Raw genomic sequence first — 9,118 nt, 5'->3', positions numbered from 1 at the left:
ACCTCATACGAGTGGCGTCACGCAGTGTTTGTCCTTGTGACTGGCCCCTTTCCCTCGGCACGACGTCCTCAAGGTTCGGCCATGTGTAGCGTGTGTCAGAATGTCCTTCCTTTTGAAGGGTGAAGAATATTCCGCGTAGGTACAGACCGCATCTCGGTTATTCATTCGTCCATCCTTAGACACTGGGCTGCTCCCTTGTTTGGGCTGTTAATGCCGCTGGCTGCCCGAGTCCCTGCTTTCGATTTTCGTGGGTGCCCCCCACCCCCACAGTGGAATCACTTTCGTTAACTTTTAATGGCGCTTGGCCTGGTTTCTGACGAGCACGTCTGTGCGCTTCCTTTGTGTAAACCCAGGTGGCTGGATGACGATGGGTCGCAGTGCCCCAGCCTGCCCAGCGGACACCTGTGGGGAGGGGTGGCTGGGGGCGGGGGCACAGTGCTGGCTGCGCACCAGGTTCTTTCATCTGTGGATAATTTCACCTCATTTATTTTTTTAAAAATTGTCCAGGGCACAAGTACAAGCAACTAAAGTGGTAATAAGGCAAAGTTCTTGCTTTGATATTTCGTGTGTAATTTATCACTTGGGCCGGGGCCGGGGGTGGACGGGCAGACGTGGGAGCATTGCCCTCCCCGCCATCCAGGGTCTGTCAAGGCTGGAGGATGGGCACGGAGTGGTGGCCACCTTCATTCCAACGTGTCTCCATCTCCAGGCTGCAGGAGGTGACACTGTCGGGTGCCACCTAGGTTTTAATCCACCCCTGCTCGCCCCTCTTAGCTCAACTACTGAGACGTTGGAGGCTCCAGATCCTGCTGCTGATGGCAGATCCGGGGCCCAGTGGGTCGAACCAGGACGTAGGTGTTTCCCACGAGGCCTCCCCCTTGAGGGTGACGCCCCTGATGTCTGTCCCCGGCTTTCTTGGCCAAGACGCGCCAGAAAGCGGATGACAGCAGAGCACCCTGAGCCGCTGGCTGATATCAAAAGCAGCTGTTTCTGTGTCCTTCCCCGTGGGTCACCGTTCAGCAAATTTAAAAACAAGTTCCGTTCAGACCTTACCAAGACCGCTCTCCGTCGCAAACTTCAGCTCCTCGGCTTCTAGTTCTGAAGATCTAGAGGATTCTATCCTGCCCGTGGCCGTTTCAGAAAAGGGATTCCTGTCAGTAGGTAAGATGCCTCCCAGGCTGGGAGGACGAGACAGGATTACGGCTGAGCGGGGCGTCTTCTCTGTGGACGAGGCCCCCCAGATGCAGCGAGCAGGGAGGAGAGCCCGCCAGCCCGGCCATCCGGCTCAGCAGGTTTGCTGCGGCCCTCCAGGACGGAACTGGCTCCGTCCTCTTAGCTCCCTGGATTTGGAAGGAAATTGGCAGAGGTGGTGGCCACCTGGCCACCTTCATTCCAACACATTTCTCTCCAGGCTGCAGGAAGTAGCGTCACCCTCTCTCCTTCCTCCCACTTGCGTCTCTGTGGGCAGAAGCTCGGTCACCTGCGGGTGCTGCCCTGACCCCCAAGGCTAAACTGAGGTCCCTGTCCCCACGGCAAGCCGAGTGCCTCATAGGGCCTTGCTGTGTGACATGCCCAGAGCTGAGAGAATTTGGTGTCAAGTGTTTGCTCACGGTTTTCATAGCATCCCATGGTTGTGATGTATTAGTTTAGTGTCAGTCACTGACCGCTCGTGTTTGAGGGGAGGGAGGGAAGGAAGGAAGGAGGGAGGGAGGGAGCGGGGAGGAGGGGAGGGAAGGAGGGAAGGAGGGAAGGAAGGAAAAAAAGAAGGAAGGAAGTGAATGCCTGTGATGAACCCACCGGTCCCGATGACAATGGCGATTTCACGTCGCTTCCTCTTCAGACCTGGTGGATGTCGTCATTTGTGTTTCACAGAGGGGAAAATGGAAGCTTGGGAGGAATGACAGGGGACGAGGGTGCAGAGCCAGTGAGGACACGGCAGGGAGAGGACGCAAACCCAGGGGTGAGGGACCCTTGTGTCACCTTGTTCAAAGTGACAGGCAAGTCTGGAGCTTGTCATTTATCTCCACCCCCAGCGCGGACTGACCGCCATTGTTTCCGGCCTCCACGACCACAGCAGCTGCTTTGCTGGGCTGGTCACTTCCATTTTCTTCCTCCGGAATCCTTACTGCTGAACGGCCAGCGACGTCCTCACGCAGCACTGTGAGGACTTTGTCCCTGAGAGGCGCTGCGCCTGTTTGTGTTTCCCTTGCATTTGATACGGAATCTGCTGTTTTTTGCATGGCCCTCTGAAGCCATGTGACTGGGGCCACCTGCTTCCTCTGAGCTTCGTTCCCTTCACCCCATCAGCACTGACTCCTGCCATCCGGACCACCATTTCCCAGGCACCCCGAGTTCTTCTCAGACTCATAGTGTCTTCAAGAACGCGGCCCTCCCCACTTTTTACAAAGCCGGCTCCTCTGTTTTATAAACCTCCACGTAAATATCCTCTTGGAGGGGACCCTCCTTCCTGCCCTCTCTGAAAAGGCCGACTCGTTTTCTTCCTCATCGCAGTCTGCTTTCTGCTCGTGGGTTCTCATCCTGATTTATTTGTTTGCTTTTTAAAAAACATCTTGTTAACGGTCGCATATGCTGTTGAATCTAAGCTCGTATAAATTCAGATTGGAGTGTAAGAACTTTAGGATGTTAAACGCAATCCCCACGGCAACCACAAAGAAAATAGCTGTATGATACACACAAAAGGAAATGGGAAGAGAACTTAAAATTTCATAATAAAAAAAATATCAACTGAACACACACAAAAGTCAGTAATGTAGGAACGAGGGACCAAAAAAAACTATATATAGAAGACAAACAGCAAAATGCAGAAGTCTCTTCTTATTAGTTCCTGCCTTAAATGTAAATCGATTAAACTCGCCAATCAAAAGAAATCGGCAGAATGGATTTTAAAAAATGCGACCCAAGGATATACTGTCTACAAGAGACTCGTTTTGGATCCGAAGACACAAATAAGTTGAAAGCAGAAGGATGAGAAAAGATATTTCATGCAAATAGTAACTATAGGAGAGCAGGCTATACTAATATCACACGAAACAGACTTTAATCAAAAAAAAGTTCGCAAGAAACAAAAAAGAATATCATTCATTAATAAAAGTTTCAACACAGCAAAAGATAATAACAGTTCTAAGTATTTACACACCTAATAACAGGCCATTAAAACATATGAAGCAAAAATCGATAGAAACGAAGGGAGAAATATACAGTTCTGTAATAATAGAGACTTCATTTCCACTCTCGGTAGTGGATAGGACAACTCGACAGAAGATAAAAGAAAACTTGAACAACACAATAAACCAGCTGGATTTAATAGACATACAGAACACTGTACCCAATTACAACAGAATATTCCTTATTTTCAAGTGCATGGGGGATATTTTCCAAGATATACCATGTTATGTCACAAATTAAGGCTTACTAGATTTAAAAGGTACCATACAAACTATTAGCTCTGACTGCCATGGGATTAACTTAGAAATCGGTAACAGGAGGAAAACTGGAAAATTCACAAATGTGTGGAAATTAAACAACATAACCAGTAGATCAAGGGAGAAATCACAGGGGAAATGAAAAAATACATAAATAATGTAGTGACAAATAATGAATATAAAACATACAAAAACTTATGAGACACAGCAAAAGCAGTGTTCAGAGGGAAATGGATAGCTATAAATGCTCACATTAAAAAGGATTACAAATCAGTAACCTAACTTGACAACTTAAGCAACTAGAACAAATTGAACTCAAAGTTAGCAGAAGAAAGGAAATAATACAGATCACAGCTGAGATAAAACGAAGAATAGAAAAATAATAGAGAAAATCAACAAAACCAAGAGTCGATTCTTCAAAAGTTAAAACTGACAAACCTTAGCTAGATTGACTAACAAAAAACCTCAAATCACTAAAATCAGAAATAGAAGTGGAGACGTGACTGCCAATTCTATAGAAACAAAAAGATCACAAGAGAACTGTGAACCATTACACACCAGCAAACTGGATAACCTAAGCGACTTGGACAGATTCTTAGAATCGTAGAACCTACCAAGACTTAATAACGAAGAAATAGAAAATCCAAATAGACTTATAATTAGATCGAATCAGTAATCAAAAATCTCCTGACAAAGACAAGCCCTGGGCCTGACAGTTTCCCTGGTGAATTACACCAAACTATCTAAAGAAGTACTAACTCACCAGTCATCCTCAAATTCCTTGAAAAAAACTGGAAGGAACACCCCCTGACTCTTTCTGTGAGGCCAACGTTGCCGTTATACCAAAGCCAGATGAAGACATTGCAAGAAAACTATAATTCCTCACAAATGAGAAAACAATTTCCCTTATGAACATCGATGCAGAAATTCTCAAGAAAATACTAGCAAATCGAATTTAACAGCACGTTAAAAGGATAATAAACCATGACAATGTGGGATCGATTTCTGGAACATGAGGATGTTTCAACAAACAAAAATCAGTCAGTATAATTTCCCACATTAACAGAATGAAGAAAAATAAAGCACAGTTGATGCAGAAGAAGACATTTGAGAAAATTCAACACCCTTTCATGATAAAAAAACACTTGACAAAACGAATAGAAGTTAACTACCTCCATGTGATAAAAGTCGTATGCGAAAAACCCATAACAAACATCATATTCAGTGGCGAAGGAAGTACTAACTCACCAGTCATCCTCAAATTCCTTGAAAAAAACGGGAGGGGACACTCCCTTATCCTCCAAGATGGATAATAAGGAAAGAATGCTTGCTTTTATCACTTGTATTTAGGACAGTACTGGAAGTTTTAGCCAGAGCAATTAGGCAAAACAAGGACATAAAAGACATCCGAGTAGGAGAGAAGTAAAATTATCTTTTCACAGGTGACATGATCGTATATGTAGACTACCCTAAAATCCCACAAAAAATTTTCGAATTAATAAAATAATTCATCAAAGTAGTATGATACGAATCCACCACAAATTGCATTTCTCTACCTCAAAATGAACGACCCAAAAAGGAAATTTAAAAAATTCCATTTACAGTAGCATCAAAAATAATAAATTACCTAAGAATTAAGAGACGAAAGATACGTATACTAACTACAAAACATTGATGGAAGAAATTAAGACGTAAATGAATAAAAAAGGCATCTGTGTTCATAGGTTGGAAGACTTACTATGAATATGTCAATACTACCCAAAGCAATCTACAGATTCGATGAACACTCTAGCAAAATAATCAATATTTTTCTTCCAGCAGAAATAGAGAAATCCATGCTAAAATTCTCGTAGAATCTCAAGGGATCCTGAGTAGCCAAAAAAATCTTGAAAAACAAAGTTAGAAGACTCACGCTTCCTGATTTCAATTTTTTTCTACAAAGCTATAGTAACCAAAACGCTGTGGTGCTCACGTGAAGACAAACACGTAGACCAACGGAATAGAACAGAGATTCCAGCAACAAACCCTGACATGATTGATGGTCAGGTGATTTTCAGTGAGGGTGCTGAGACCATTCAATGGGAAAGTGACAGTCTTCAACAAATGGTGCTGGAAAAACTAGACCTCCACATGTAAAAGAATGAAGGTGGACATTTACCTAACACCATATATGAAAATTAATTCAAAATAGAGCCAAGACCTGAACATAGAGCCGAAACTATAAAACTCCTAGAAGAAAAAAATAGGGGAAAAGCTTCACGATGCTGGATTTGGCAATGATTTCTTAGATGTGACAAAGGCGCAGGCAACAAAAGAAGAAATAGACAAATTGAACTTGATCCAATTAAAAAATGTTTGTGCTTAAAAGGCCACAATCAGCGGAGGAAAAGGAGAGAAAATACTTGCAAATTACATATCTGATAATATCCAGAGCATAAAGAGAACTAAAACTCAACAACAACAAAAAAACCCCGATTTAAAAAATAGGCAAAAGACTTGAATAGAAATTTCTCCAAAGAAGACATCGAATGGCCGGTAAGCACGTGAAAAGATGTTTAACGTCACTAGTCATTAGGGAAATGCAGAGCAAAACCACGTAGCGATGCCACCTAACGCTCATTAGGATGCGAGTATTAAAAATCCTAAGTGTTGGCAGGGACGCGCCAGCTGCTGTGAAGAGCCAGGTGAGCGAGTGACGGGCGGTCAGCGACACACCCGCCATTTAGAAGGGAAGGCGTTAAGTTGCTAGTTTGTGACGGTCCATCTGGCATTTGGGAGGCACAGAAAGAGGCAGTTCCGGGTGGGGGATGGGGAGGGTGGGCTGGGTGCAAGGGGTGGGGGATGGGCGGGCTTCACTGCACATGAAATGGAAAGCTGCTGCGGGGGTTTCAGTAGATGAGTGGCATGCACTGGTCTGTGTTTTAAAAGATCCCTCCAGTCTACGGCCACGCCACCCTGAACACGCCCGATCCCGTCTGATCTCGGAAGCTAAGCCGGGTCGGGCCTGGTTAGTACTTGGATGGGAGACCACCTAGGAAGACCGGGTGCTGTAGGCGTAAAAAATAAAAAATAAGGGCTTGTAAGCTGACAAGGTCTTTGCAATCTGTGAGGTCAACCAAGGGTTGCCTCGCCTAAAAAGCTATATATAATAATAATAAATAAATAAAAATAAAAGATCCTTTCGCCTGGCTCTCATCCAGGAATATGGATTCTTACTCCCGGCTCAGTGTCTCCAGCCAACCAAGCACCTGAGCAGGTAAAGGCGGAGGGGGAGCCTCTGCCAGCCCGGTCTCCCAGCCCGCAGCGAGCCCCAGAGGGGTGCTGCGGCCCTGGCTTTTGCCAGTTTTCCGGATGTTCTGCAGTGTCTTTCTTATATACGTAACTTGATTTCCCTCTGGTTGGTGGGACGAGGGGTGGTGACCCAGGGGCCGGAATATTTTACAGAACAGATTGCAGACAGAAACAGGTGGTCCGACGCTGGAAACCCAGGGTTTGGGCAGCCAAGTTGGAAAATAGGGCCACTTGACAGCGTTTGGGTTGTTTTCAGCTTCCTTAACAACCACGGGGTGGAGTGTAACCCTGACACGTTCCAGGCAAGTTCTGTTTGCAGGGAAAATGACATCAATTTTACTCAATTACCATGAGAAACCGACAACCAGCCTCTCCCGGCGACCAGAGAAACTAGCGGGGTGTCAGCGGCACTGGCTCTTATACCCTGCAGCCGTCCACAGGAAGCTGCTGGGTGCTTGTTAAGCAGAAGCGGCCAGGCCCACCCCCGGAGTCTCTGATTCAGTGGGTTCGGGGTGGGCTTCGAACCAAGCACCTCCCAGCGCCCGGGCAAGGTTGGTGCTGCTGCTCCAGGCCCTTCTGTGTGGAGGTCTGAATGGTGTCCTGTGTCAGCTGTCAAGAGTGTCAACTGCAGTCCCTGTCTATGCTTGCGGGGGCCCTGAGTCCCACAGGTAGGTGGTGCTCTTGTGAAAAACCCTGCTTAGCTTGTGACCAGCTCCTCCCCAGGTGGCCCTGTCACCTGCTCCTTCTCTGGTCCTTGTCTGCCCCTCCTTGACCGTATCCCCAAGTCGCCCAGCCAGGAGAGCCGCAGTGTGCTGCTGGCAGTCAGTCCACCCAGCTCGGCCCCCAGGCTGCCAAGGAAATGTGACCAGTGCAGCCAGAGCTCTGAACCCTTGCCAGGACCCAGCCAGAGCTGGACGCCGGAGACAGAATTTCCAGACGATTTGCTGGGCCATTCCAGGTGTCTCCCTAAGCATCATATGGCCCCTGCCTCCAGGACTTCTCCTGAGCATGAATTTCCATGGGAAAAAAGTCGGGAGACTTTGTTACATGTTTTTGAGGCCTGCTGCTTTGCGTGTGGTGGCTGTTGGCCGACTTTGGCTGGCCTGGCTGGCGCCGGGCCTCCAGGGAGACCCTGTGTGTCTGCCCTGTGCGCTGCTGAGGTTTGTGGGACCACAGTGCAGCTCCCGTCAGGTGACAAGACACGTTAGTCATGGTCAGACTCCCATACCTGCTCTCCTGGACGCGAGCGCCCTCGTTCCACGTCCAGGGGAACTGCATTCCTATGGGCTTCGGACAATGTCGCTTAGAGCGCGGAGCTTTGTTGTTGTTAAATTAACAGTTTTTAATTTGGTAAAATACACGTCCCAAAATTTAGCATCTTAGTCCTTTTCAAGTGTACAGTTCAGCCTCGTTAAATATACTTCACCCCGTCGTGCAACTCGTCATCAGAACTCTGTCTTCTTGCAAAACCAAAACTCTCTACCCATTAAACGACAGCTTCCCCCACCCCCCTCCCTCCAGCCCCTGGAGCGTGAAGCTTGTTCTCCACCTTTAGCGCACATTTTTTGTACATTCGACTTAGCCTTTGGGGTCGTGGTGTGTGGAAGATGGAGAATTCTCGTCTGCCCAGTGAGGAGAAAATGAGATTCGCACAAGGGAACGTTTTGCTGTAGTTTGGTTCTTTCTGACTCACGCATCATTCCATGTAGATTCTTCATGCTCCTTCCTGTGGCCTGTCCGAACGCCACGGAGCATTCCTTCACTGCATCATTTCTTTAAAGGGTCAGGGTTCTTTAAGATCTCTGGCTGGTGTCGACGTCACAGGCATTGTTTACATGGCACCTTGAAACTCTGTGCAACTTGAATTTTCCCCTCGTAACTACGAGTTTTCATTCTTCCTAATTTTCCTGTTTTGAATTGAGGTTTTCCAGTCTGGGCCCAATCCTAATGCTGAATATTTCTGGAAAAATTTGAATTAAAGCCATTGGGTGGTTCTCAAAATATCAAAACAAGGAAAAAGTGATGTGCTTTTTTTTTTTTTAAATCCTTCTTCACCCAGGTTTAGGGATAGGTAATTAAGACATGACTTCAGAGTTGGCCTACGGATGGATGGTCCAGTATTAAAAAAAAACAAAAAAATGCTATTTTGTTCTTGAGGAAAGGAAATTTGGGGGTGGGGAGAGAAAACAGAGCAACTGAATATGTTCCATTTTTCCTGGTGGGAAAGAATATTAAATTACGCTATTTTTTTTTCTTTAATAATAGTTTCAAAGAGAAAAATTCAAGCAGTGATGCAGCTAACTCCTTTGTCACACAGATGCCCAAACACCGTGTGCTCTGACGTTTGTGTGCCAGATGCTGTGTCCAGCTTCGCTTGGCCTGAA

General features: G+C 46.3%; 1 protein-coding gene and 1 non-coding gene across 2 annotated transcripts in view; both read left to right on the top strand.

Annotated features, from left to right (window-relative positions):
* Positions 1-9,118, top strand: part of LOC105290274 (A disintegrin and metalloproteinase with thrombospondin motifs 17-like) — a 193,846-nt gene that overhangs the window by 53,125 nt on the left and 131,603 nt on the right. The window lies entirely within an intron of this gene.
* LOC111738056 lies at positions 6,381-6,499 on the top strand. The gene has a single exon (XR_002779670.1). It is a non-coding gene; the product is annotated as a 5S ribosomal RNA (ribosomal RNA).

The sequence above is a fragment of the Pteropus vampyrus genome, unplaced genomic scaffold, assembly GCF_000151845.1.
Source record: "Pteropus vampyrus isolate Shadow unplaced genomic scaffold, Pvam_2.0 Scaffold34, whole genome shotgun sequence".
Lineage (NCBI taxonomy): Eukaryota > Metazoa > Chordata > Mammalia > Chiroptera > Pteropodidae > Pteropus > Pteropus vampyrus.
The sequence above is the reverse complement of the archived record's forward strand: the minus strand, read 5'-3'. Positions and strand labels throughout refer to the sequence as shown.